Source organism: Macaca nemestrina, chromosome 12, assembly GCF_043159975.1.
Source record: "Macaca nemestrina isolate mMacNem1 chromosome 12, mMacNem.hap1, whole genome shotgun sequence".
Lineage (NCBI taxonomy): Eukaryota > Metazoa > Chordata > Mammalia > Primates > Cercopithecidae > Macaca > Macaca nemestrina.
In genome coordinates this window covers 110,016,721-110,038,970 of record NC_092136.1, presented here as the reverse complement: position 1 = coordinate 110,038,970, position 22,250 = coordinate 110,016,721, and the positions used below count along the sequence as shown (strand labels likewise).

Below are 22,250 nucleotides of genomic sequence, written 5' to 3'. Positions count from 1 at the left end.
GCAGCTTCTGCCTCCCCACTTGACGATGACTTCTTTGTTGGGTAAGTCTGTGAGGACCAGTCACTTTCAACTGCACATTTCTCTTTGAGATCAGCCCACAAGCAGAAAATACTTGGGTGCTTTGCTCTCCAGCATGGCCCGGAACTGGATGGTTAAATCTTTCTCATTCTGAGGTTCAGTGTTACTAAGCTCTTTATGCTGTTCTCTTAAATCACCTTCTCTCCAATAGTTCCATGGATGGAAAGGGCTGCTATTTTGATCTCCATCTGCTTGGCTCCTTTGTCTATTTCTCAATTGGTTGAGAAATAAGGCAGGAAAAAGACCCCTCAAACTCCAACAATAATCAAGAATAAAAAGAGTTTTGTTATAAAGAAATACTAAGAAAAATAAAGGGTAATAAAAACTACATGAATTAGCTCTAATCAGAACACTTGTCTAACACATATGAAGGGATTAATTTCAAAAAAGAAGAAAAAAATAGAGTCACAAGAAAGATAATGCTCCTCAAAGTCAAAATTCTTGAGGTTTATGAAAATCTTTCTGTACTATGTCATCAAGAGTGGACAACCTTCAATTCTGTTTAGGAACCAGAAACAAATACAAAATAAATCCACAACAACAGCATTGCTTTCCACTGGTCTAAAGACAAAGGAACTCTTCTACATTCATTTTAAATGAAAATATAACCCACATCCCAGGACTTCATCCAAATATTTCCCAGTGATTAGTTTCCCATTTAGTGTGTTTTAAAAAATTCATTAAGCAACTAGCTCTTAAAAAAGATTACCTTCAATTCCTACAAAACCTGTAAATACTCACGGAATGAGGAATTTTAGAAAAGTACAAGGAATGCAAATGACATCCAAAGTGCTGATGTAATAGGTTCTAAGGCAGCTAGTGTATGGGAAGAGAAAACTCGTGAGTCAAAAAGACATTCAGCAGTCCCCCCCTTTATCTACATTTCACTTTCCTCAGTTACAGTTACCCACAGTCAACTATGGTCCAAAAATATTAAATGCAAAATTCCAGAAATAAACAATAAATTAATACATTTTTAATTGTATGCCATTCTGAGTAGTATGAGAAAATCTACTGCCTGCTTGCTCTGTGGCACCCAGGGTGTGAATTATCCCTTTGTCCAGTGTATCCACACTGTAGACCCTACCTGCCTGTTAGCTGGCTTGAGTAGAAATGAAAAACCGGAGTATAGATACGCCTTGACTTACAATGGGGTTATGTCCTGACAAACCCATCTTAAGTTGAAAATGCATTTAAACATACTGAATATCATAGCTTATCCCGGCCTACCTTAAATGTGCTCAGAACACTAACATTTGCTTACACTTGGGCAACATCATTTAACACAAAGCCCAGTTTCTAATAAAGGTTGATTATCTCATGTAATTTATTGTACTGAAAGTGAAAAACACTTGAATGGTATCTGTGTACTTGAAGTACAGTTTCTAGCAAGTGTATATGGCTTTCGCACCATCATGAAGTTGAAAATCTTAAGGTGAACCACCATAAATTGGGGACCATTTGTATATATATATGTATGCCACAGTTCCAGGCATCCACTGTGGGTCGTAGAACATACCCTTAGAGGATAAGGGAGGACTATGTATGATTTTTTTTTTTTAAAGCAGAAGGCACATGATTATCATTCATGTTAACAAAATACACTCATGGTTATATTAAGTATAACTGAGATTGTCAGAAAAAGATGACCAAAAATGTGTAATTTTATACAAAATACAATGTATATAGAAGACATCTTGAAATTACAAAATATCTGGTGGTAGTTAAATGACAAGGTATGGTAATAATATTCAAAACGATCACCATCAAAGCCCGGTCAGACCTCATCTCATGTCTCCTTTGGATGCCACTCTCTCTGCCATCCTGAGCCACCACCTGGTATGTGCTGCTCCTCTGCCCACATCACATCTTTAGGCTGCTTGTACCAAAAGAGGGTATGTGCATGTTTTGTTCTTAAGTGTTAAATAATTTACTTAGGAAACTAATTAAAAACTGCTTGACCAAAGCATTGTTAAAAAGTGAAATGGATAGACTACAAAGAATAATTGCATCAGAATTAAAAGAGTTATGCATTTAGGTCTGTTTTTACTAAGAGTCTAAAGGAGTGTGTAAACAACATATTCCATGCTTGTACAGGAACTCAGGAAAAAAAATAAAATATGGTGTACGGCAAATAAGCTCCAAAAGGAGCTGCAAACCCACTATGACCCAAGAAAACTACTTTGTTAATTGTAAGTCTGCTCTCAGCATAAACTCTTACTAAGCATCAATGTAGAAAACACTTCTTTCTACATCAGTGTTCTTGTAAGACGGGAAAATGAAAAGCTTGAGTTATAATTTCCAATGGCCTCACACTACTGATTTTAAATAACTGCATACTACTGATTTTAGACAAGTGTACTGGTGTGCAAGAGGCTAGAAAAAAAAGGAACGGCTGTGTTAGAAAACACTCAGTGAGATTAGCACAAAAGTTTATAGCAAAACTTTCTTTAGAGTTCTATTCATATCAAAAGGTGATGTAATATTTTAGGCATTAAATTAAGAATTCTGAGCCTTTAGGACAAGATTCCTTCTAAATACAAATCATCATATACTATAAAAAGTTAAATCTAGAATATGAATCATCCTGAACAGCTGCCAATGCATTTTGATTGTTAGCACTAACAGGGTCGGGATTCTTGTGTTTTGCTTTCTGAAGTATCCCCACCACCTAGAAGAGTGCCCAGCACACAGCAAGTGAATACAAATGTGCTAAGTAAATAATAGTCTTTCAATACCTGGACCAAAATCTCTTTTCTGGATTCATTTGTTTACTTCCCTCACATAACCTATTCTCCAGCCAAACACAGGTACTTAAAGCAGCAGTTCTCTCAATTTCAGATACACATTAATATCATCTCAGGAGATTTAAAATACATTGATGCCAAAGTCCCACCCTAGAGATGTTACTTTTATTGGTCTGGATGAAGCCTGGCCAGAGGCATTTTAAAAGCTTCCCAAGTGATTCGAATGTGTAGCCAAGGTTACGGAAATTGATTTAAGAGTTTCTTTCTTCCCAAATACTTTTCTCCACGGTTTCACCTGTTAAAATCCTACCCATTACAATTGAAGATTAGCTAAATACCCGACTCAGCCACACCTGAAACACTGTTAAATTCATCTTTAAATTATTTGAGTTTTGCACAGGGACTGGCATATGGCTAGGAATTGATCAATGTTTAAGTGCTGCATAATCCTGGGAACATGGCACACAGTAAAACTCAATACACAGTGATTGAAAAAATGATGTACAGCTGATCCTCATCATTTGCAGCATCCTCATATTTGCAAATTTGCCTACTTGCTAAAACTTCTTTGTAACCCCTAAATTAACACTTGTGATTTTTAGGTCATTCCACAGACGTGTACAGGGAGAATGGTGAAAAATCTGAGTTCCCAGAGGCATATGTTCCAGCAGAGGCTGAATGAGAAGCTCTGCCTTAGTGTTTCATGTCTTTGTAAACAAGTGAAGTGTCCTTTTCTTTGACGTCTACTTAGTGCTACGTTTTTCCCATTTTTGTGTTTTGTTGGTGAATTTGCTGTTTAAAATGGCCCCGAGTGTAGCCAAAATGCTGTCCAGTGTTTCTAAGTGCAAGAAGGCTGTGATGTGCCTTATAGAGAAAATATGACTGTTAGACGGGCTTTGTTTAGGTGTAGAGTGCTGCTGGCCATCAGTTCAATGTTAATGAATCAACAATATGTATTAAATAAGGCATCTTTAAACAGAAACACACATAAAACAAGGGTGTACATTGATGGGCTGATAAAAATGTTGTGACCAGAGACCATTTCCCTTAGCAAATGGGCACCTCCTAGGTGCCAAGCCCTGAGGCTACAGTAAGAACAAAGCAAGTCCTCTCCCCAAGGTTGCACTGCAGTGTGTGTTGAGGCAGGGGAGATAATTTAAATAATAAATACGTATCAGGTGATGGTAAGTAATTTTAAATCAGGGAAGGCATCTTAGATAAGGTGATATTTATGCAGATACCTAAACAAAGTGAAAGGAGATGTGTAACAGGGCTATGATCTGAATGTTGGTGTCCCTGCAAAATTCATATATTGGAAACTAACATCCAATATGATAGTTTTAGAGGTGGGGCCTTTGGGAAGTGATTAAATCACAAGGTTCCACAGTTGTGAATGGGATTAGTGCCCTCATAAAAGAGGCCTGAGCAAGCTCCTTTGCCCCCCCATCACTCTGAGAGGATACAGTGACAAGACCCCACTGATGAGGAAGAGGACTTCACCAGACATCGAAGCTGCCAGCACCTTGATCTTGGACTTCCCAGCTTCCAGAACTGTGAGCAATACATTCCTATTATTTATAAATTACCCAGTGTAAGGTATTTGGTTATAGCAGCAGGAACGGATGAAGACAAACAGGAACAAAGCTGTGAGATGAGAGTGTGCATGGTGTGCTCATGGAACAGCAAGGTGGCCAGTCTGAGGTGGCCAGGAGCCTCCAAGGGAAGAGTCAGAAGCAGCAGGAAAGGCAAGGTTAAGGGAAGCCAGGTCATATAGTGCATTAAAAGACATTGCTTTGCAAGCTTTAAACAGCATTTGAATCATATAAGGGTCTTGAAGATTCTGATTGAGGATGTCTGGAGTGGAGTCTGAGATTCCACATTCTAACAATTTCATAGGTGATGCTGTTGCTATTGGTCCCTGGATCCCCCTACTTTAAGTAGCAAGGTTGTAGATCACATGAAGGAACTGGCTTTTATACTGAGATGGAAAACCGCTGGAGGGTTTTGAGAGGAGGAGTGATGATCCTATTTTATATTAACATCTTATCAACTTGTGCTTACTTCCACACTTCCAATTGTGTTCCACTGATCTTTTGCTATTTGTGTGCCTGCAGCACATGTTAATAACTGTAGATTTGTAATATATTGTGTACCGTGTGTGCAAGTCTTCTCATTTTCATATTCTTATCCTGGTTATTTTCACATGTGCATGCTTCCAGATACTCTTTAGAACTGTTTTGACAAGTTTTAACCAAAAAGCTGTTGAGAGTTTGATGGAGATCGTGCTGCAGAAGTAGGTGCTTAAAAAGCATTGCTGACTTATTAAATTGTTCACTTAATAACAATTTATCGAAAATTTTAAAATCTTTCAATAGAGTTCCCTATATTTCTTTATGGGGAACTTACATATTTCTTCACAAACTTTTTTTTGAGACAGGGTCTCACTTTGTCACCCACGCTGGAGTGCCGTGTTGCCATCTTGGCTCACTGCAAACTCCACCTCCAGGTTCAAGCAATTCTCCTGCCTTAGCCTCCTGAGTAGCTGGGACTACAGGCACATGCTACCACACCCGGCTAATTTTTGTATTTTTAGTAGAGACGGGGCTTTACCATGTCGGCCAGGCTGGCCTCCAACTCCTAACCTGGGGTGATCCACCCGCCTCGGCCCCTCAAAGTGCTGGGATAACAAGCGTACGCCACAGCGCCTGGCTTGTATTTCTTAATAAACTTTTCTTAAAATATTTTGCTTTTTGTTCTTGCTGTTGTGAATGGAGGTTTTACTTCCCCCATTATATTTTCTAACTGGTTATTGTTGGTGTCTAAAGAAACACCTATTCTTGTATATGAAACTTAGTGAAAAAGTTTTACATGTCTCAGTGAATTCTTAACGGTAGTGTTTCACTGAGGCTCTTGGGGTTTTCGGGTATATATAATAATATAAAATAATCAGATTTCCTTATCAATTTTTTTATCTCTTGATCCATGCTTTTGTTCCACTGCATTACAACATTAAAGAACAAGGGTTATTTTGTGGTGTTTCTGATATTAACGGGAATGACTCTAGTGTTTTAATACAACATATATATGTGTATATATATGTGTGTGTTTATATGTGTGTGTGTATATATGTATCATGTGGGACAAATTAACCTCCCCATGCCTTAGTTACCTCAATTGTTAAAAAAAGGATAAAATATGGTTGTTATGAAATTTAATGAGCTAATAAATATAAAACTCTCAGAACAGCACCAGGCATATAGTAAGCACTCATATGTTAGCTATATGTAATTATAGCTTTATACACATCTATACATATACATACCACACTACATACAGCCTTTGAAAAATCATTTACAGAAATACATTTTTCTCCTACATAAAAGATTTAGAGAAAAAAATTTAGAAATGTGGATTACATTAAAATGATCTATTAGACAATCAGTTTTTTAACTTACTAATATTGTGAATTATATTAATAGATTACCCAATATAGAAATATGATTACTTTGAGGAGGATTACATACGCTGATATTTCACTAAGAATTTTTACATCAATGATCATAAGAATGGCTTGTCACTTTCTTTAACCTATTTGCTTTGCCACCATTGGGCACCACTATTTTGTTGATTTAAAAGCGGTATGGTATTCCATTCAGAACTTGTTCTCAATGGCAAACCAAATGGCCAGTGCCAAAGGAAGCTAGGCGAGACTGGACCACTTGTTCCTATAAAGGGACAACTATTTCCAGAGATCTGGCTTACTGGTATTCTGAAACTTGTCTCTGAATACTTACTGTAAACTCCAGGGTACAATTTATTCTAGTATAAAGTACAAAGAAAAGAGGATGAACTACAGGGTGATTTTATAATTTATGGATATAAGAACTAATCCCATACCATGCCTTCTCCCTGAAACTAACCAAGCAACCTGTACAAGTTACTTAACCTCTCTGTGTTCCATTTTCCTCAAATATAAAATGGAGATGACAATACCACTAACAGCGTAGGGTTGTTATGAGGATTAAATGAGTTAATTTACATAATAACTTACAACAGTGATTGTCACATAGTAAATGGTGAGGTGTGTCTTTAAAAAAGTTTAGTGTAAAAATGAAATTGCAGTACAGAAAAATAGAAAACCTGATTGTCATTATTTATTCCATATTCTCATTACTATAATTCTAAAACGCCTCTCCTTAGTAATACAGAAGAATATTACGCAGGCAAAGGCTTTAACTGGGTCTCATTAGCTCTTACCACATATTTATAGAACCAAGAAATCAGAGGCATTAGAGTTAAAATGCCCTAGAATTAAAATGCCCAACTCTATTCCTTTGTGCATGATATCCCAACATCTGAATTTTGGAAAATAAAGAAAATAATTTAGAATAATGTTTCTCAAAGGGAAAGGGAAATAACATTTAGTTTGGAAAAGCCAAACATATCTATCCTTTTTATAAAAAAAAAAAATTGAAGATTAAAGTGCTGGGATTAACACTTTGGCTAGTGCAAATAATTAGAAAATAATGTTAGAAACTGGTAAGGAACCTAAGTGTAAGAACACTTGGAAATGAGTGATTTAGAAGAAATACATTGCTTTAATGGTGGGCAGGAGTGAAGGCAAGAGGGAGAAAACTGAAGTGTAATTAGAAGAAAATACAGCAGGCACCTGAAAGGAAACAAAGATTTTCTTCCAGAAAATGAGAAAACAGGCCAGGTGTGGTGGCTCACACCTATAATCTCAGCACTTTAGGAGGCTGAGGCAGGTGGATCACCTGAGGTTAGGAGTTCAAGACCAGCTTGGCCAACATGGTGAAACCCAGTCTCTACTGAAAATACAAAAATTAGCTGAGCATTGTGGCAGATGCTGTAATCCCAGCTACTTGTGAGGCTGAGGCAGGAGAATCGCTTGAACCTGGGAGGCAAAGGTTGCAGTGAGCCAAGACTAGGCTACTGTACCCCAATCTCGGAGACAGAGTGAGTGAGACTCCATCTCAAAAAAGGAAAAAAAAAAAAAAAAAAGGAAACGAAAGAAAATTAGAAAACAGTTAGGTGTAGTGGCTCATGCCTATAATTCTAATACTTTGGGATGAAGGGGTGGAAGGATCACTTCGGGCCAGGAGTTCAAGACCAGCCTGGGCAACATAGCAAGACCCCCATCCTATGAAAAAACAAAATAGGCCGGGTGTAGAGGCTATGCCTGTAATCCCAACACTTTGGGAGGCCAAGACATGAGGATAACGTGAGGTCAGGCATTCGAGATCAGCCTGGCCAACGTGTCAAAACCCCATCTCTACTAAAAATACAAAAATTACCCAAGTGTGGTGATGTGCGCCTGTAAACCCAGCTACTCAGAAGGCTGAGGCAGGAGAACTGCTTGAACCTGGGAGGCAGAGGTTGCAGCGGGCCAAAATCATGCCACTGCACTCCACCCTGGGTGACAGAATGAGACTCTGTCTCAATAATAAATAAATACATACATACATACATAAATGAAAAAATAAAATAAAAATAAACTAGCTGGGCCTGGTGGTACACGCCTGTAGTCCCACTACTGAACAGGCTGAGGCAGGAGGATTGGTTGAGCCCAGGAGTGCGAGGCTGTAGTAAGCCATCATCATGCCACCGTACTCCAGCCTGGATGACAGTGTGAGACCCTGTCTCTAAAAAATAAATAAATACATAAAAAATAAAGAAAATGAGAACTGAATCCTTCATTTCAGTTTAACAATATAGATGGTGGATATTGAAAAATTATTATAAAATAAATGACTACAGACAAATTTAGTGCTGCAGTACCCTCCTACCTCTCCTATAATTTCATTAACATTTAAATTTCTAGCCACAGAATTCCCCTAAAGTCATATCAGTTAGCTTTCTCCAAAGATCTATAAATTATTGAAAAGTTAAAGCCATAATATTTTTCCCCTAAAATAACTGTTAACTTAAAATCACTTGTGTAAAAAAAATGATCCTTGTGAATGAGGAGTTTATTTTACTGATAGTGGTATAACTTGGACGTATAACTTAAATATAAAATACCTTAGTTCTTGGGGCATTTTAGAGACATGAGTTAGTTGATCAAATTTTACTTCAAAATTCTATACAAATAATACACTTTTAAAGTAATACTTTCATGAGAAGCAGAAAACTAGCATCATGGTCCACGATTATCCAGTCAAACAAAATGAAAGGTTAAGCCAGTATCCAATGAATTAATGGAAGAAACATTTATCTGAATGCCTACTATGAGAAACAGACGATGCTTAGTTAAAGACTGAGGTTACAAACATGAACACAAGTTGCTGCTCTTAAGAACTATAACATTTATTAAAGAAAGCAGATAAATGAATATCTGTAAAATACAGGGGATGCCTGCATATAGGGATATGTCATAGAGTACAAGAGACAAAGACTCTGCTTCAGATTTGGGAAGCCTCTGAGAGGTGACATATAAACTGAGTACACAATGACAGTGACAAACTATTCCTGTATTCCCTATGGTCTATGTGTTTGTGTTAGGTAGAAGGAGGGGAGTAGGGTGAGGCAAAGAAAAAAAGGATTGTTGCCCAGAGAACAACAGGATCAGAGGTCCAGAGGCGTGAAAGATGATACAACAAGCAGCAGACTGTGTGAGGAACACTCCTGGAGAAGCAGCTAGTCAGTCAGGATGTGGCTGGTTTGTGGAAAGTCTATCATGCTATACGGAGTTTCACCTTTGGTAGTGAGGAACTACAGAAGATTTCTGAAAAAGGGAATAGTGTTCTTCTCCCACATTTTAGAAAGGTAATGGGAACCACTGAAGGTTTCTGAGCACATATGTCTATTTTAGAATGACAACTCCAGCTGTATTAGTTTTGGGGAGGCAAGAAACTCAAAGATGACAAGGTAGGAAGGTCTTATAATAGTCTAAGTAAAAGTTGACTAAGTTACCTAAAGTTATGCAGAAAAAAAAGAGAAACAAACATGAGACATTTTCTAAGATACAGCCAATGGGTTGAGTCAGGATTTGATACGAAAGACAAGAGAGGAAGGAGTTATAAAATAACTGATGGTACCAAATGATACAAACACATCACAGAATGACAGAGAAGAGGATGTGGGTCAAGGTTACTAAGGGTCCCTGAGAGAGCTATTTCTGTAAAAGGAAGAGAGATGGGATAAACAGGCATATTTTTGTAACATAGACCCCTTTCTCAGTCTAATGAAGTCTACAGACTTCTTTTCAAAGTAAGGCTTTTCAATGCATAAAACAAAAACATAGGACTGAATTGCAAAAGAAGCCAATTGTATTATAGTCCTCAAAATATTAAAAATTGTGATACAGTAAAATATGTGCCTTTTACTAACACATTAAAATAACAAGATGTAGCAGCAAATCTATTAACATGATTTTGACATAGTTAAAAGTGTAAATATTTCAGGATATTTGTTTAAACTGTAGTATGTAGGGAAACATCATTTCTATGGGTGAATACTGCTATTAACATTGGGTTTGTTGCTTACATTCATAATTAAGGGAAATGCTAAATTTCAATTAGAGGTTGTAGGAAAAAAAAGATGAAAATTTTTTCCCATCCCCAACATCACACAATTTCCAAATTCTATCTATCGACCCTTTGGAGAAGCATGGAACACAGGTTAAAAACTCCTGGCTAAGAAATAAGTATGTGCTAGAGAGAGATGACAGCATATGTTTGGCAGGAAAAGAATAAGATAGAGAAGGATTATTTTGGGGATGGCAGGGAGGGATAGGAATAGTTTCAAAAGAAGACTTTTTCTTCTTTCTTTTTTTTTTTTTTTGGATAAGAACTTTAAACCAGGAGATTGGATTCAGTGGGGCAGGAAAGATGATGGGTATATGCGTGCACATCTGTGTATGAATGAATTAATGAATCGATTACAACAACAGAAAGAATAACTTACAGAAAAAAGAAGGAATAGCAGTGAAATGGGGAAAAACAACAGACTTGGTTCAGTCAGGCAACCATTGGCTTTCCATCCTGTAATTCTCTGCCAAAATCAACCACTCTCAACTCTGCAGTCCTTCTTGCCCTCTATAACACTCAGTGGGCCAGGACTGACTGGGAGTGGAGAGTGAAAGGCAAGGAAAAGGGCCTCTGGCAGGCAACTGCCAGTTATCAGAAGGAAGCAGGAGGTTAACTTCTGTGGCTCTTCTACCTCCTTTTCTAGTCCTTCTTTAATCCTTCTCAGCACTTAATGTTGCCACTTGGCAGTCTAAATACTCCTAGTTGCTCCTTCCATTACCTCTTCCACCAAAAATCAAAATTCCAAAAGGGATTGGGTGTGGTGGCTCACACCTATAATCCCAGCACTTTGGGAGGCGAAGGCAGGAGGACTGCTTGAGCTCAGGAGTTTCAGACCAGCCTGGGCAACATGGCAAAACCCCATCTCTACAAAAAATTAGCCAGGTGTGATGGTGTACATCTGTAATCCCAGTTATTTGAGAGACTGAGGTGGGAGGATTGCTTGAGTCCGGGAAGTCAAGGCTGCAGTGAGCCAAGATAGTGCCATTGCACTCCATCCTGGGCAACAAAGCTAGACCCTGTTTCAAAAATATATGCGTACATTTCAAAAGGAAGATCAGTGAAGGTATGAAGATGCTTACATGACTACAGTAATTAAACATCTATATGTGAAGGATTTTTGAGGAGGGGATGTAAATGTAATGGATATTATAAGGACAGCAGTCCTAGTATGTTCCTGGCCTGTGGACCTCCTTCCTTATCCCTGCACCTTTCCTCCTCCATGCTTGTGTATGTTCACATGCATGAGTGTTCACATGTATATGTGTGCATATGTGCATGAGCGTGCACATGCACTGAACGATGAGGATGTGGGGAGGATAAAAGCAGCTTACCCTATTTCTCACTTGCAGAAAAAACTTTTACTCCATTAGATTTGGTAATCAAAAAGCTACTGGGGGCCAGGTACAGTGGTTGACGCCTATAATCTCAGCACTTTGCGATGCTGAGGCAGGAGGATGGCTTGAGCCCAGGAATTTGAGACCAGCCTGGGCAACACAGGAAGACTTTGTCTCCACAAAAACTAAAAAAAAAAAAAAAAAAAAAAAAAACAAAATCAGGCAGGCCTGGTGGTGTGTGCCTATACTCCCAGCTACTTGGGAAGCTGAAGTGGGAGAATCCTTGAGCCAGGGAGGTTCAGGCTGCAGTGAGCCGTGATCGTGCCACTGCTCTCCAGCTGGGGTGACCAAGACTTTGTCTCAGAAAAAAAAAAGCTACTGGGGAAGCAAAGATCTAGCAATTAGACAAATGAGTCAAGTCTTCAGAACTGGTGTTTCTAAAATAAGTTACTGACTTTTATTTTACCTACTAATTCTGTTTTTTTTTTTTTGAGATAACACAAAAAGTTGAGTAAGAGTCTATCACACATTGAAGAATATGAGAACTCTATACACTGTATATAGGTTTATAAATTATTTCAGGATTTTGATCATATGTAAATCCATGTTGAACTGTCCTGCTCACATTAGGTGTATACCATCAAATAAGTATCTAATCTAGTAAAATGCACATTCATTTGCTATCAAAGTAGGAAATAAACAGTTATGATCTACCTGTTATTTTGAGGAATGCTCAGGCCCAAGACTCAGCACCTGGTAGCACACTTGCCAAAGTAACATTCTGGCTCCTGGCTGTCACTCAGGAGTTCCAAAGTGCCTTCTCCACCTGCCACATCTTCACTCAGGTGCTATCACAGCACGGGATGATCTCGAAGCTAAGCTGCAGCTGCCAGCCTGGTATGTGCTTCCCAGACATCCAGGCCAGCAGTACAATTTCCCACCTCAACCAAATCCACAAAATTAATTTTGTGAAGTTTTTTCTTATAAGCTGATTCCCGAGTTTTCTTTAAAAATCATACTTTAAATTATACTACTGACACTCTGAAGCTAGTCTTTCTTTTAGTACAGAATATCTTTCTAATTTGGAGATTCCAAATTTGCCTTCAAATATTAGCTGCTTTCTGTTCCCTACTCACGTTCTATTCCAAAGAGGGGTTTAAAAGACCTGAGGACCAGTCAGAGGCTCTCTCATTAATGTAACCAGAAGAACTGACAGAACACTAAAGAGTAGGAAACCTAATAGGAAATAAAAGGGCAGTGACTTGATGTATTAGTTGTCTGTTCCTTGTCTTAAAGGAATCACTAAAATTGCCACCCTTCTCCACTCTCAAGAATGTGGAATAATCTCTGTAATTCCACTGTTCCTATGGCAGTTTATTCATTCCATCCATAAGCAGGACAGGAAAGAGGAGTTAATTATTATTTCCAAAGCTTTAAAATCTTGAGTGTGAGGGTGGAGAGTGTTCAGAAGTGCTCCTGCAAATACTATGAAACTGGTAAAAAAGAGTACAGTGGGGGCCATGGAAAAGCCACAGGTGCTGGCTCAACTTCCAATGCCCAAGAAATCCTATAAAACCCATAGACAGGAGCATACCAGGGCCAATCAGTGTGGAGAACTATTAATATCACAGGGAAACTCCATTTAAGGAACTCAAATACTTTTAAAACAAACTAGGAAAAACACGTTTATTTCGAAAGTTACACCATCCCTGTCCTTACCCAAAAAGGACAAAAAGCCCTGACAACCAAAATTTTATTTCTCTTATCCACAGGCCTTAAATAATGGTGATGGTATTAAACTCCAGGGTTTAGCTGTTTAAACAACAACAAAAGCAACCCCTGTATCTCAGGTATTCATGTAATAATTTACTGTGGGCTGCTTGACTTCAAAGTTGAGATTCAGGCAGACATTTGTGCTAGAATAACTTTTTCAAGGCACTGAGGAAAAACTCAAACCTGGAAAATAGAAATAAACCGTCTAAAAATCCTACTATCTGTAAATTAAAATGCTCTTCCAAATAACTGTAGTTAAAGACAAATAAAAATTACAGACTATTTAGAAATGAATGACAATAAAATTATAGCCTATAGGATATGGCCAAACTGATAGTCAAAGAAAAATTTATGTTGTAAACACATCTAATAGAAAACAAGAAACAAACTAAATAAAATATTTAAATTGGAAGAGTTAAAATGAGCAGACAAACCAAATAAAGGTGAACAAAGGCATAAAATTAAAAGCTGAAATAAATAAATTAGGAAGCAAAATTAAAAAGTAAAACCCATTAACAAAATGGAAAGCTGGTAACAAATGATGAAGGAATGAATGAGTGAATAACCTCCAAAAAAGTATGACCAGGAGGTCAGGGAACTCCACAAATATATAACAGTACAAATGTAATATTCAGTGAGACGAAAGGGATGCTTAAAGTGTGCCATTTCTGCATAAATCTTTATGCCAATAAATTAAAAACATATAATCAAAGCTGACTTGGGAAGAGGTTATAAATATGAATAACCATGGATGGAATGAAAGCTTTATTAAGGATTTATATACTCTATTCCATACCTAACAAATAATCCTTTACCCATAGATTCTGTGGACATGCTATAACAAAACTCGAAGCATCTAACAATCCCTGTGTTTCTTAGATGATCCTATGACATTAAAGATTGAAGGCATCCCAACTGATCTATGAGGCTAGCCTACCTGTTGACAAGGCTCAACAAAGATGGCACCCAAACTAACCAAATATATGAACAGATTAATCTTATATGCAAAAGCTCTAAATGTAAGAAAGAAATTATACAGTATATTCAAATTATAATAATATACGTTAACCAGGTAGGTTTTATTCTATGATAACAGATTTCCTAATATTGAACAACTTTGTTAATTCAACTTGTTGCATGTATTGGTTAACAGCTCTTAAACTGGATTGAGTGTGGAAGATGAAGGAAGTATCAAGAACTTCTAGATTTCTTATTTGAGCGGGTGAGAAGAAGGTAGCAACATTTAGACTTAGAAAGGAACAGATTTAGAGGGATAAAAATTCTGTTTTGGATAATTTTAGTTTCAGATACCAATAACTATCCAAGTGGAGCTGTCCACAAGACAGCAGTGTACAAGAGAGAAGTCAGGATCGGAGATATAAATATGGTAGTCATCAGCACATGGATGGTATTTTAAAATACAGTATTGGATGGACTATTTTGGAAGAGTGTAGAAAGAGTCCAGGAGCAAAATTTTAGTAACCTAAGAATAGGAAGACATTACCTAGATTTGTGAATACCTTATTTTCATGTAGTATATATGCCACTAAACTTAATCATTTTTTGCATGCTAAATTAGGACTTCCGTACAAAAACTATTTAACAAAAACCTCATGATATCATGATGTGGTTTGTCTGCCAGCCTCTGAAAAGCTCCATTTCAACAGCATGTCATTTTCGGTGTTTGCAAATTATTTGAATCCTTTTTGAGAGAGCAGGAGCTTTCAAAACAGTGCTCTTGCAAAGATACCTAAGGAGCCAGGTAAGGAGGGCATAAAGATCATGATCTTAAGACTGCATTAAGGCCAGGCATGGTGGCTCATGCTAGTAATCACAACACTTTAGGAGGCCGAGGCAGGAGTATTGCTGAAGCCCAGGAGTTCAAGACCAGCTTTGGTAACATACTGAGACCTCATCTCTACCAAAAACAAAACACAAAAAAAACCAGGTGTGTTGGCACGCATCTGTGGGCCCAGCTACTTGGGAGGCTAAGGTGGAAGGATAGCTTCAGCCCGGGAGGTAGAGGCTGCAGTGAGCCATGATTGTATCACTGTGCTCTAGCCAGGGTGACAGAGAGACTGTCTCTGAAAGGCTGGGTGTGGTGGCTCACACCTGATTCAGCACTTTAGGAGGCCAAGGCAGGTGGATTGCTTGAGCTCAGGAGTTTAAGACCAGCCTGGGCAACCGTGCAAAACCCTGTTTCTACAAAAAAATGGAAAATTGGCCAGGTGCGGTGGCTCACACTGTTATCCCAGCACTTTGAGAGGCCAAGGTGGGTGGATCACCTGAGGTCAGGAGTTCGAGACCAGCCTGGCCAATATGGTGAAACCCTGTCTCTACTAAAAATATAAAAATTAGGCAAGTGTGGTGGCAGGCACCTGTAATCCCAGCTACTGGGGAGGCTGAGGCAGGAGATCTGCTTGAACCCGGCAGGCAGAGGTTGCAGTGAGCCAAGATTGCACCATTGTACTCCAGCCTGGGCAACAAGAGCGAAACTTTGTCTCAAAAAAAAAAAAAAGAAAAGAAAAAACTACCTGGGTATAGTGGTGTGCGCCTGTTGTCCCAGCTACTTGGGAGGCAGAGGCTTCCGTGAACTGAGATCATGCCACTGTACTCCAGCCTGAGTGACAGAGTGAGATTCTGTCTCAGATAAAAAAAAAAGAAGACTTCATTTGAATAAATGGTTTTGTATACACTATTTCATTTACCTTTACTCATATTTTATAGATATGGCATAAAAAAACGAACAACAGTGATAAGAATAGATCTCAAAATTTATACTACTGAGACAAGGATAGAATCATTAAATGGATTGAAATCAGTAAAATTTCAGCCTTCCTGGATTTAAACTGATTGACAATATGTTCAATTAAAAAAGACACCACGTCTTAAATACTGAAAATACATTGTTGAAGATGTTTCATAAAAGATACTTAGGGGTTTAATAATTTAAGGGAATCCCTCTATGGCATGTAAGTCTATTTTTAAGTTTATCACATTTGACCAGTATAGGTATTTTCAGAACATGCATATATAAGCAGGAGATACCTGTGTTAGAAAACAAGAAGTCCCATTAAAATTGGAAAAAGAAAAGGCTGAATGCCTACTACTAACCAACACTGTTCTCTGATTTCAGCCAATGCAAAAAAACAAGAAGAAAAGAGGTATAAATTGAAATACTGAAAAAACCTTGATAGTATTGGGCCATTATTATAGATCCTGAAAATCATGAGACTCAACTGAAAAGTGTTGGAACTAGGTCCTGCAATTGATTTAATAGTACATCAAAGGGTTCATTCAATAAGGTAGCCAGATGATTACATAAAAACAAACAAATTTCTTTTATATCGGCCACTACTAAGTATAAAATATAGCATATAATGAGGAGACATCACATTCATAATAAATAATGATAGCTGACATTTCTCAATAATTTAAGTGCTTCGATATATACCATCAAATAATCTCTACAACCATTACCATGACCTTACCATGATATGTATTATTATCATCATTTTACAAAGAAAGAAACTGAAGCTTAGGGACATTTTATAAGAAACTTACCCAAGATCACATACATAACCCCCAAGTGTCACAGCAGGAACCCAATCTCAGTCTCTCTGACTGTAGAAAATGAGCTTCTTAGCACTATGATGCGCATTCTTATCTATCAAATGAACATAAATAGGCTGTGTGGGGAAACAGTGATGGGTGCAGAGAAATGGACACATACGTTGCTGATAGAAATATAAATTGGTGTAACTTTTCTAGATGGCAGTTTGCATGACCACATCTAGGAATTTGTTAAAAATATATTCAATCGGCCGGGCGCGGTGGCTCAAGCCTGTAATCCCAGCACTTTGGGAGGCCGAGGCGGGTGGATCACGAGGTCAGGAGATCGAGACCATCCTGGCTAACATGGTGAAACCCTGTCTCTACTAAAAATACAAAAAAAAAAAAAAAATATATATATATATATATATATATTCAATAATGTGAAGAAGATCTACATATACATTTATCACACTGTTATTACAATAAAAAACTGGTGACATTCTAAAAAAATATTTAACAATATAAACATAATTAAGTTGCAGTACTTAAATAAGTTGAATGCCATTCAGCTAATAAAAATAATCTCTTAAAAGGATATTAAATGACACAGGAAGACTCTTATGATACACTGAATGAAAAGCAAGAACCAAACAAAACTACATATGTATATACTTCTTAAAAAATGTGTTTATAAAGATTAATAGTTTTTTTAAAAGATGAAAACAAGAATTATAAATTTTAAGTCATCTCTAGGTGAGAATTATAGATGATTTTATTATCATTTTATGTTTTCTGTATTTCACATCTGTAATAAAATGCTAAAACAACTCAAAATTTAACCTTAAAAGATAAGCTGAAATAGTCAAAATAATAGAAATGTAGTTTAGAAAACACTTTCCCCATCTGAAACTATTTTTTCATATGCATGATTTAACATACTTTATGCCCTTTTTTTGTTACCTAAGGCACTTTTCCATCTTAGCAAAAATAGAAATAATGTATTTTAACCTAAAACAGACATTTTTTGCACATTTCATATCTGTTCTAAGCATTTAAAATTACAGCAAAATTTCTTAAAGACTCTAATACATAAGATCATCAACTCAATGAGGCCATCAAAGAAAAAGATGCTAAAGATTTTTTTTTAAAGTGTAAGTCAACAATGAGGAGACAGCCTCAACTATATGGGAAAACTGTTCCCTGTGAGAGCATAATAAAAATAAATTATAAAATAAAAGCCAAGATTTGAAACAGATTAAATCACAGAATAAGGATAAAATTAAGCCCACATAATTTTGAATAGGAAATGAGTACAGATGACTAAGAACAAAGAATAAAAACTAATTTTAGCTTCACCCTATAAGACATAAAGTAATAGATTTGAAATCTCTTTGAAAAACCCAAAATATAAACTGACATATTAAAAGCAATAAAAGTGAACTTGATTTTATATCTGGCTATTTCAATGACTCAGAACACAACTAAGAGCCAATGAATAAGTAGAAAAGCAAAACAAAATCTCTGTCCAATCAAATCAACAGACACTGCTAAATCATTTCAGAATATTGAGTGCCTTCTATGGGTCAAGCACTTTTACACTCACTATCTTGAATCATTGAAAACAACTCTGCAAAGTAGATCATGTTTGATGGATAACAAATCAAAGATAAATTGAGATTCTCGCTGAAGGTCACAACCAGTAAATGGCAGAGATGGGATTCAAATCCAGGTCTACCTGATTTCAGAGGCCCCACCTGTTCCCTCCACACTGTGCGGCCTTTCAGGTCTTCAACCTAGATTATATGAATATCTTATAGCTTTTAATTACTGCCTGAACATTTTATATTTAATATATAATGTTAGCATGTTGTCATCCAGGTTCACAATCCACAGCGTAAGTCTCTCCTGCAAATCAGAGGGAGGGAATGATGATGTCAGCAAGCAACAGCTAACATCAAGGAAACAAGACCCCAAATCACTAACATGAATCCATATAAATTGGTTCCGGCCAGGTGCAGTGGCTCACTCGAGGCCGAAATGATCCCAAAGTTGATTACTTGAGGTCAGGAGTTTAAGACCAGCCTGGTCAACAAGGCAAAACCCCGTATCTACTAAAAATACAAAAATTAGTTGGGTATGGTGGTGCATGCCTGTAGTCCCAGCTACCGGAGAGGCTGAGGCATGAGAATTGCACGAACCTGGGAGGTGGAGGTTGCAGTGAGCCAAGATCGCACCACTGCACTCCAGCCTGGGTAACAGAGCAAGACTCCACCTCAAAAAAAAAAAAAAAAAAAAAAAAGAATTGGTTCCCGCTGCCCCCTACCATCTAAAGCAAACAAAAAGCATAACAAGTATTGCTGTTTCACTTAGGATAAATTAGAAATGTCAGTAACTTGGGCCAAGCTACTCAACAACTCCAGGCATCAGTTCCATTACCTGGAAGATAAGCAAAACAGTACATACCCAATAGACTTCTAAAACTAAATTAAATAATTTAAGCAAAGTTCTTAATATTGGGCCTGGCATAAAGTTAGTACCAATAAATGTTAGCTACTATTATCTTTCAAAATAAGTGAAATCATAGGCTACGCATTATTTGAAAGACGAAAAATATACATGCGTATAAATTCTTTCATTTAAAATAGTTAAAATGTTATGCTCTTGCACACTTTAAAGACTACCCTTTTGGAAGATTCACTTTTATAGTATTTTACTAAGAGAAGTAAATAAGGTTAATTATATTCTTCAAAGGCAAATGTGTATTGCCCCTGAAGAAATTACATGACATTCCAGGTTAAATTTTAAATGTTTGGGTATCAATTGTATCTGCTCAGCATGTATTATTGTTACCATCTCTTACTCATCCATAGGCATACCTTGGAAATGTTGTGGGTTTAGTTCCAGACCACTGCAATAAAGTGAATGTCACAGTAAAGTGAATATCACAATAGGGCAAGTGATGCAAATTTTCTAGTTTCCCAGTGACCATAAAAATTATGTTTGCACTACTCTATAGTCTCTTAAATGTGTAATAGCATTATGTCTAAAACATTTACATGCCTTCATTAAAAATAGTTTAATGCCACAAAATTCCAATGATGATCTGAGCCTTCAGTGAGTCATATTCCTTTTGCTGGTGAAAGCTCTTGCCTCAATGTTGATGGCTGCTGACTTATCAGGGTGGTGGTTGCTGAAGGCTGGGGTGGCTGGGGCAATTTCTCAAAACAAGATGATAATGAAGTTTGCTGCATTGATTTCCTCTTCCTTCCATGAAAGATTTCTCTGTAGTATGCAATGCTGTTTGATAGCATTTTACCCACAGAACTTCTTTCAAGGTTGGAGTCAATCCTCTCAAACCTTGCCACTGCTTTGTCAACTAAGATGAATTTTTGAAATCCTCTTTGTTGTCATTTCCACAATGGTTCATGGCATCTTCACCAGTAGATTCCAAAATTAAGAAACCGCTGTCTTTGCTCATCCAGAAGACACAACTCCTCATCTGTTCAAGTTTTATCATGAGATTGCAGCAATTCAGTCACATCTTTAGGCTCCACTTCTAATTCTAGTTCTCTTGCTATCTGTTCCACATTTGCAGTGATTTCCTCCACTGAAGTCTTGAAGCCCTCAAAGTCATCCATGAGGGTTAGAGTCAACTTCTTCCAAACTCCTATTATTGCTGCTATTTTGACCTCTTCTCATGAATCACAAATATTCCTGATAACATCTAGAATGGTAAATCCTTTCTAGAAGGTTTTCAGTGTATTTTGCCCAGATCCATCAGAGGAATCACTATCTGGCAGCTGTAACCTTAACAAAATATATTTCTTAAATAGTAAGACTTGCAAGTCAAAATTACTCCTTGATCCATGGACTGCCAGAACGGGTATTTTGTTAGTAGGCATGAAAACAACATTAATCTCCTTGTAAATCTCCATCAGAGTTCTTGGTGGTACCCTGTCAATGAATGGTAATATTACATATTTTGAAAGGAATCTTTTTTTCTGAGCAGTAAGTCTCAACAGTGGGCTTAAAATGTTCAGTAAAGCATGCTGTAAACTGATGTAAACTGATCCAAGCTTTATTGTTCCACTCATAGAGCACAGGCATAATAGATTTAATTAATTTAATAGCATTGGGCCAGGCAAGGTGGTTCACGCCTTTAATCCCAGCACTTTGGGATGCCCAGGTGGGTGGATCATGAGGTCAGGAGTTCAAGACCAGCCTGGCCAATATGGTGAAACCCCGTCTCTACTAAAAAAAATACAAAAATTAGCTGGACATGGTGGTGCGGGCCTGTAATCCCAGCTGCTCGGGAGGCTGAGGCAGGAGAATTGCTTGAATCCGGGAGGCAGAGGTTGCAGTGAGCCAAGATCACACTACTGCATTCCAGCCTGGGCGACAGAGCAAGGCTCTGTCTCCAAAAAAAAAAAAAAAAATAGCATTGATTCCCAAGGGCCTTAGGATTTTCAAAATGGTAGATGAACACTGAACTCAAAGTCACTAGCTGCATTTGTCCCTTAAAGAGTCAGCCTGTCCTTTAGCCTGTCCTTGCAGCCAGGCATTGTCCTCTCTTCTCTAGCTATAAAAGTCTTAGATGGCATTTTCTTCCAATATAACGCTGTTTAGTCTATAGAAAAATCTGTTTAGTGTAGTCACCTTCATCAGTTATCTTGGCTAGATCTGGATAACATGCTGCTTCACCTAACACTCTTGCTTTTTTCCTTAAACTTCAGGAACCAGCCTCTGCTAGCTTCAAACTTTTTTTCTGCAGCATCCTCGCCTCTCTTAGCCTTCATGGAACTAGGGAGAGTTAATGCCTTTCTCTGGAATAGGCTTTGGCTTAAGGGAATGTTGTGGCTGGCTTGATTGTCTGTCCAGACCATCACCAGCAATACAGTGAGAAAGTATAGCTGATATGTTCTCTGTATCAGCAATAAGGTTGTTCCCTTTCTTTTCATTTGTGTGTTCGCTGGAGTAGCACTTTTAATCTCCTCACACTTTCCTTTGCATTCACAACTTGGCTGTTTGTTGCAAGAGGCCTACCTCTTGGCCTATCCTGGCTTTCACATGCCTTTCTCCCCAAGCTAAATCATTTCCAGCTTTTGAATTAAAGTGAGAGAACCTGAATCTTCCTTTCACTCGAATACGTAGAGGCCATTATAGAGTTATTCACTGGCCTAATTTCAATATTGTTGTGTCTCAGAGAATAGGGG

At 37.7% G+C, this 22,250-nt stretch overlaps 1 protein-coding gene across 5 annotated transcripts in view; it reads right to left on the bottom strand.

The window, feature by feature from the left end:
• LOC105493643 (zinc finger CCCH-type containing 12C) overlaps nucleotides 1–22,250 on the bottom strand; it is a 79,191-nt gene that overhangs the window by 46,944 nt on the left and 9,997 nt on the right. Inside the window, exons 1-2 of one of the 5 annotated variants that reach the window (XM_071075567.1) lie at nucleotides 17,047–17,356; nucleotides 16,017–16,122 (exon numbers count right to left, since the gene is read on the bottom strand). The exons of 3 other annotated variants lie outside the window; for them this stretch is intronic. The gene's annotated coding sequence lies outside the window, so the exon portion shown is untranslated. Of the gene's footprint in view, nucleotides 1–12,423; nucleotides 15,983–16,016; nucleotides 16,123–17,046; nucleotides 17,357–22,250 lie in introns of those variants that run through there. One more of the 5 variants, XM_011761467.3, reaches the window with a different exon arrangement.